Genomic DNA, 7,934 nt, shown 5'->3' with positions numbered 1-7,934 from the left:
CCATGTATTAATATATCCTTTTATTTATCTTGGGTAAATACTTAGGAGGGAATGGCTGGGTCATATGGTAAGGACATGTTCAACTATTTAAGAGACTGCCAAACTGATAAAATGGTTGTGCCATTTTATATTTGATGCAGCAGTGTCTGAGAATTTCAATTGCTCCACAACCTGTTTAACATTTAGTATTGTCAATCCTTGAAATTTAGGCAGTTCAAGAAGTATGCAGTGTTATATCATTGAAGTCTTAATTTGTATATCTCTAAGACTAATAATGAACATTTTTCATTTGTTTATACCTCATCTATATGCTAGGGTGAAATGTTTACTCAAATATTTTACTCATTTTTAAAATGTGGTAATTTTTTGATATTGTTTTACAAGTTCTTTATATTGTCAGTATACAAGTTCTTTATCTAATATGGAATTTGCAAGTTTTTTCTTCTAGTCTATGGTATGTCTTTTTTTTCTCTTAGCAATGTTTTTTGAAGAGAGAAGTTATTAATTCTCATGAAGTCTAATTTGTCATTTTTAAACAATGAATCATGGTTTTCATTTTTATCTAAGAAATTTTTGCCTAATCTAAGTTTTACCTAACAAACTTCTATCCTATTCTTTCTTCTGGAAATTTGAGAATTTCAGTTTTTACATTTTGTGCTAAATTTGCATATGATGCAAGGTATGGATTGAAGTTCTTTTTTTTTTGAAGTTTTTATTTATTTATTTATACATATAAAAAACTAATTATTCCTGTACCATTTGTTGAAAATACTATTCATTCTTTACTTAATTGCATTTGCACCTTTGCTGTCATTGTACCATATATGTGTAAATTTATTTCTGGTCTCTATTCAGTTCTGCTGTTACATTTGTCTATCTTGACACTGTCCTACTTACCATAGTTTTTCAATGTCTTAAAATCAGCTCATGCGAAGTCCTCCAACTTTTACTTCTTTTCCCTCTCTCTCTCTCTTTTTTTTTGTCAGTCACTCTAAAAAAGCCTGCTGGAATTTTGATTGAGACTGTGTTGGATCCATAGATAAGCTTTGGGAGAATTGAAGTCTTAACAATATTGAATATTTTGATTCATGAACATGCTATATATCTCTATTGATTTAAGTATTCTTTAGTTTCTTTTAGCAATGTTTTGTGGTTTTCAGTGCATAGGTCTTACACATGTTTTGCCAGACATATTTCTAGGTATTTCATATTTATTGCTATTGTCAATAATATTTTTTAAATGTCAATACTTGATTATTCTTAAACTTTGATATCTATAGGTAGAAAAACAATTGACTTTTGTATAGTAATATTGTAACTTGCAACTTTGCTAAACTCACTTATTCTAGTATATTTTTTGTAGATTTGATATGATTTTATACATACATGAATTCTTTTTTGTGAATAAAATTTTATTCCTTCCTTTCCAATCTGAATATCACTTTTCCCTTGGTATTCCAGTGTATCTCCGGTACGATGTTGAATAGAAGAAATGAAAGCAGACATTTTTGCCTTTTTCCTGATCTTACAGAGAAAGCATTCTGTCTTCCAGATACATATATATATATATTTGTGAGATGGTGTCTTGCTCTATTGTCTGGGCTAGAATGCAGAGGCATCATCATAGCTCAATGCAGCCTCTAACTCTTGGGCTCAGATGATTGTCCCATGTCAGCCTCCCAAAGTGCTAGGATTATAGGTGTGAGCCACCATGCCTGACCCTGTTTTTCAATATTAAGTATGATAATTATAGGGATTTTTTGGTTGTTTTCCTTTTTTTAAATTAGGAGCTTTCTTCTATCCTTTGTTTGCTGAGAATTTTGTCAGGAATTTATGTTGGATTTTGTTGAATTGATGTGTGTGTATCTCCATTGAGATGATCATATGGGTTTTTTTTTTAATCTGTTAGTATGATGAATTCCTGGCATAAACTCCAGTTGGTCATGATGTATTATCCATTTTATATATTGTTTTATTAAATTTGATAAATTTTATAGGAATTTTTGTATCTATGTTCCTTTCATGAAAGTTATTGGCCTGTAGTTTTCTTTTTTTGTAATATCTTCTCTGTGAATTCCAGTTCCTTTGGGCTCCATAAACGCCCAAGTCCTGCTCCTCAGTTTGGCAATACTTCTCACTTCTGTCTTCATGCCTCACTCTAGCATGGCCCAGAAACTTTCTCTACAGTTTCTCTTTGCTTGTTTCTTATCTGTTTGGTATCGCCTTTTTAGTTACCTGATTGTATAGAAACATTATTTCATATATTTTGCCCTGTTTTATAGTTTCATAGGTGGAAGAACAAATCTGGGTTAGAAGTGCAAGTTCATTATCTGCCTGAATTCTTTTAACAGTGTTAGATCATATACATGAGGACCTCTTTAGAAAGAAAATTACTACCCAGATATAAGATAGTTGTGATACTTCTTATAATAACAAGCCAAGTTTATTTATTTCAGTTACCCATTTTCTATATATATGTGTATATATATAACAGGAAAAAATATATATATCACAGAAATATGTATATAAATCCACTAAAAACTGAGCTCCTGAGTCAATGTTTTATACCAAATAGGTGCTAGTTCCATTAGAAACACATATCTAACATTCCACAAGTTACTATACTCCTATGTTAGCAGCTGGCCTAGAATCACTTGAAGCTGTTTAAGTTTAGCACCCTAATTTTCACTGTCCCTATTTTCCATGTTCTCTTACTGCATAGTAGATCACATTCCCAAGCTTTGGGGACCCTTGGAATGGTCATTTCTTGTGTATATCTATTAAATTAAACTAAATGTGGCTGAGGATGCCTCTGTGTTGTGAGTCCCCTATGTAATGAATGGCAGCCTAACTTGGTATATAAACTAAATTAGTAGTATTCCTTTGTATCAAATTGCTGAACTCCAGCTCACCATAGCAGCTGAGCTTCAGTCAATCATAGGCAGACAACTGATCATACCCACTCCAAGTAAGAGAAAAAACTGAGCTATAATGAATCAAACTGTACTTACTTCCATTTCTGTACATAAATGCTTCCTGTCCCTTGTACGTAAGAGCTCTCTGAACATCTTCTGTTTCTGAGGACTGCCAAATTTAGCATTCAGCAATAATTCTTTGCTCAATTAAACTCTGTTAAATTTAATTTTTAGAAAGTTATTCCCTTAACATATCCCAAACTCGGCCTTGAACTTTCCTTCATCCTCCAGGGAGATTCACCTATACCAGGCGTCATTTTTTTTCCTCTAAGTTTCATTAACAGTAAATACTAGGATAAGTGAAGACATATGAGGCTGTCAATAATCTATAATAATATTTATAGTTTATTTGGCATCTACCATATACCAAATGTTCTAATATTTTCCTTTAATTCTCTTAAAAGCACTAACTATGAGGAGGGCCTTAGGAAATCAGAAAATGCTTTGCACAAGGGGATGGTTTCTCAGGTAAGCCATGAAAGATGAGTAGGAGTTAAGTGAGATGAAGTGTGGGGTGGAACATCAGGCAGGTGTTCCATACAGAGAGAATGGCATGTGAAAAGGCTTGAGTCAAGAAAGAATGTGACTAATCTGAGGAACTCATTTCAGTTTGGCTGAAAAACAGAAAGTAGAGAAAGGGTGTGAGAAAATAGGGGGAGGGATGAGAGAGGAAGTAAAGATGAAACTGGATTGCTAAAACAGATTGTGAAGCGTTTTGTAAAGGATACTAGGGAGTTTTAACTTTTTCTGCAGGCATAAGAAATTCCTATTGCATTTTTGGCATGTTCCTTTAGTTAAAGTGAGGGAAATGGGTTGAAAGGAATAAACCTGAGTTACAGCTATGGAGATGGAGAAAGTATATACTGGTTCCAAAAATTCAATAATTATTCATGTACTCCCTGAGCCATTTATGCATTCAACACATGTACTGACTGCAGACTACATAGCAGGCACTCTAAATGTTTGTTAAATAAATATGTTGAATTATCATGACTCAGCTATCATTTATTGAGCACTTAATATGTGCCAGGCACTGTGTTGAATGCTTTTTAGAAACATTGATAGTGTCTTTTAATAGGCGAGGAAACTGATGTAAAGAGAGGTCAAGCATGCCAATGTCATATAGCTCGTAAATGGCAGAGCCAGAACTTGATCTTAGGCCAGTTAGGCCTCCTGCCAAACTTGGCCATGTTACTTTATTAGCCACTGTTTTACACATGTAAATTTTACTTAATATCTTTTAAAATCCAAAGAAAAAACAATAAAATATTTTGAACTAACTTAAAAGTTTGTTTTTTTTATCAGCAACATGTATGCCAATTGCTCTGGATTTCTAAAAAAGAAGTTGTCTTGGCTTTGTAGATGAGGAATAATTTTATCTATGTCTACAGGAGCACTCGAGTCTCAAATAAATTTTCAAAACTAACTTAGATGATATTCGAGGTTTTTTTTATTTGACTTTTCCCATTTTGTTTCTATCCTTTATTAATATGAATAAAGGTTATATTTAAAAGAGTAATTTTATTTTGAAATAGGAGAGAGGAAAATGCATGCTTCAATAATGTCAGAGTTTCCAGGAGAAGATATCGTGAGCTTGTTCATCTAAACACATTTTATTTGGGGTTCAGTATGAATTTTCAAAAGATGTTTTTGAGATAAGAAAGCAGTAATTCAAACACAATTATATAAACAAGAAGATCAGAGGGGAATTATCCTGAAGGGTATAAAATGAACCAAGAGCTTTCAGTCTGGGTCATCACAGCATCCGCTCACCTATGCAAAGCAAGGTAGGTGTCTATACTAAGAAGGCTCTGTGAAATAAAATGTTCTTATGCTAATTTTCTTTCATTTTAAATTATTTTAAAATGGCAAATGCTAAGATATAATTTCCTGTAGTAGGCTCTAAAAATTTTAATTTTTGCTCCAAATTGTTTAATAGTGGATAAAGGTAAGTGAACTACATACATAAGGATATTAAAAAAAAAAAAACAAAACTTTGACTTAAAGAAGAGAAACAACTGGTCAGTTTCCTAATGAAGAATAACTTATGTGCATGGATTTCTTCTATTTGCATTTTGATTTAAGTATTTTATCAATTGAATAATCTGCAAATTAATCTTCTTAATTACTGTACTAATAATCATCTTTGATGAAAATGTACTTCTGGGAAATCACAGTAAATTCAGTTTTGAGTACCTTCAGCGGTAATATACTTTATATATTACAAAGTCTTTTTCAGTATTTAATAGCTAAACCCCCTTGGATAGTATCCAGCACACACACCTGCTATAGAGTATATTTTACTCCCAAGAGAAATATGCTGCTTTAGTGACATTCCAGGATTCTTCACAAGATGAACAATTGACACTTTTCATAATATAGTAAGAAATTTGGAGAGAAAAGATTGATGAAGGAAATTAGTAAAACATTAGAGAGGAATGTACTTATTAAGAACAAAAGTAGTGAGCACAAAAAGAAGAAAGAAAAGGTGAAAGAGGGGATGAAGGAAAAACATATTTGGAATAAGAAGATACGTTGAAGTGGGGACATATATGGTCATGCATCTAAAGAAGGCATCTCATTATTTAGGGACTGCCTGAAATCATGCCTTCTGTGTTTAAGCGCTCAATAAGTTATTCATGGTGATTTCGGAATAGGCAATTAGGTTGCAGAAATGAGAACCCAGGTGACAAGAAAGAAGAAGTTGTGACAGATCATAGAGAAAGGTATTAATGAACACTGAATTAGATAGTGTTCTATAACTATATGAGGGCTGGCCAAGAGCATCCAGCCATGTAATGTGAAAAATAGTATTAACAACAGATACTTTCCAGACAGCCCTAGCATAGTCTTTCTTACGTAGAATGCCAAGTGCTTCACCTGCATTGACTTATTCTTTTTATGAATTCAGGAAGGGGAATATGGAAAAATGAAGGCACAAAGATATTAAATTATTCAGTTACACACAACTGCAGTTAAATCTGGAAGAATTCTAGATCACTAATGCTTAGCAATCAGTGTCAGGGATCTGACACTAATTTATCATACAGAATCGCAGACTATTTGTCCTACACAAACCATCATGACTATCTTCTGGTTCTAAGTCTTCCTTTTATAGGTGAGGAAATTGAGGCCCAGGAAGATTAAGCGGTGCAGTTTTAACTATTTGCCATAAAGAACTAAAGGAGAAGGAATAGTTCCCACTTTCCTTCTAGCCACAAAGTTGTATAGCTACTGTGGCTGATAATTCAGCATGCTTAGATTTTGCTTTTGTTAGTTTAGAGTTCTACATTTATAAGAGAAACTTAAAAAAAATATAGAGAGTGTCTATAATGAATAGTGAATATGCCAACAACAGGAAAAAGTTTCAAAACAATTTTTTATTCCACATTTTAAAAAGGGTAAAGTGTACTTGTCTCTTTCCCTTTTAGATACAGATTATATATTTTAGTCAATTTCTCATAGATCCATGTAAGAATTTTGTCCCTTAATTTCTATATTAACATTCTCATGACTAGATCACTACAAATCTATATTATATAGAATCATAGAGCTAGAAGTTAAAATGTGTAAAGTTAATTATTTCTTATGATGAATACTCAGTAGTTGGCTGTCGAGATGGGTAAGAGCTATTACATAGAGATTATGATGGATGAGTATTTTATATCATTTGCCTGATTGGTATTTTTAAGGTGCTACAGAGGTGAGGATCTTTTAGGTTTATGGGTCTAAAATACTAGAACCAACTCTGTACCCTAGAGGGAGCTCACTTTTGAGAACCACTTTAGAAAACCAAACTCCATGAGGAATTCTGAGGTTTTTGCTCCCAATTCAAATACAAAAACCTCCAAAGAAGGCATGAATATATAACCTTTTATTTAAAAGAGTTCACCACAAAACCCTTCTTATTTTAAACTTTAACACTGAAAAGACTTCCTAAAATGGGTTAGTTCACTTCCTCATCTATTTGGAAGTAAGTGTAGTTAAACACATGGAAATATTTAATAATTGCAGGTGTCAGGGTCATAATTTGGATTATTTTAGAGCAGATGGAATGATATATATTTGTATTATTTGTATTCACACTTAGTTCCCTCACTAGACTGTATCCTTTTAAGTAAAAGACCACATCCTATCCATTTGTGTCTCTCTGTGTCTGGCTCAGGTGCTCGATATATGTTTGTCTAATTCAGCGGTTCTCGACCTGTGGGTCGCAACCCACAGGAACTGTATTAAAGGGCCATGACCTTAGGAAGGTTGAGAACCACCGGTCTAATTTATCTTCCAGTCTCACTCCAGGAATAGGAGATTGGTGAAATCATTGCTAAACTCCAGAATTTGGCGTTTAAAATAAATCCCTGGTAATTTGTATGATGTGATTTTCATGGTTTCTTATAAGTTGGTTGAAAACAAACTCTGGTTAACTGAGTCTGAGTCTATGAGGATTTAGTTAACAGAGGTTTTAGAATATGGAGCTTAAAGATGGTGTTGGGATATAAGTTGAACAAATATTGGTACTTTTCTTGGTGATTAAATAAAAGTGTTTAGTGAATTATAATTTATTTCATAAAACAAGCAAATGAGTTTATGTTTGTAGATAGCAATACTACTCCATTAAGGTATATGTTTTCTTTACCAACAGTGATACTTAAGAAGGAATGATACTTAAGAAAGAAAAAAACCCCAAACATACCTAGTTAGCTGTACAATATTTGTAAGACACAAAAATCTTCTTAATCTTAGAGGTGATCAGATTACATGCAAGAGTCTGAAATTTGATTACCCTCCCTCACTAGTAGAACTAAAATAATTATGTCATAACATTATCCAGATTGTTATGCTTTCCAGTTGATATTGAACAAGTTCTCCATCAGACAGTCTCTATGGAGACACATGTCCCACTGTCCGGGGCACTGCTCATCCTCTGTTGTCTTCTAGTTCTCCATCAGACAGTCTCTA

At 33.1% G+C, this 7,934-nt stretch overlaps 1 protein-coding gene across 1 annotated transcript in view; it reads left to right on the top strand.

Moving 5' to 3' along the window:
- The first annotated feature begins 4,731 nt into the window (after positions 1-4,731).
- The window catches only part of TSHB (thyroid stimulating hormone beta), an 8,154-nt gene continuing 4,951 nt past the window's right edge, over positions 4,732-7,934 (top strand). The window contains exon 1 of the mRNA XM_003793830.2: positions 4,732-4,762. The gene's annotated coding sequence lies outside the window, so the exon portion shown is untranslated. The remainder of the gene's footprint in view (positions 4,763-7,934) is intronic.

The sequence above is a fragment of the Otolemur garnettii genome, unplaced genomic scaffold (genome assembly GCF_000181295.1).
Source record: "Otolemur garnettii isolate 467f Iridium unplaced genomic scaffold, OtoGar3 scaffold00073, whole genome shotgun sequence".
Taxonomy (NCBI): Eukaryota; Metazoa; Chordata; class Mammalia; order Primates; family Galagidae; genus Otolemur; species Otolemur garnettii.
Note: the sequence above shows the minus strand (reverse complement) of the source record. Positions and strands in the feature narration are given on the sequence as shown.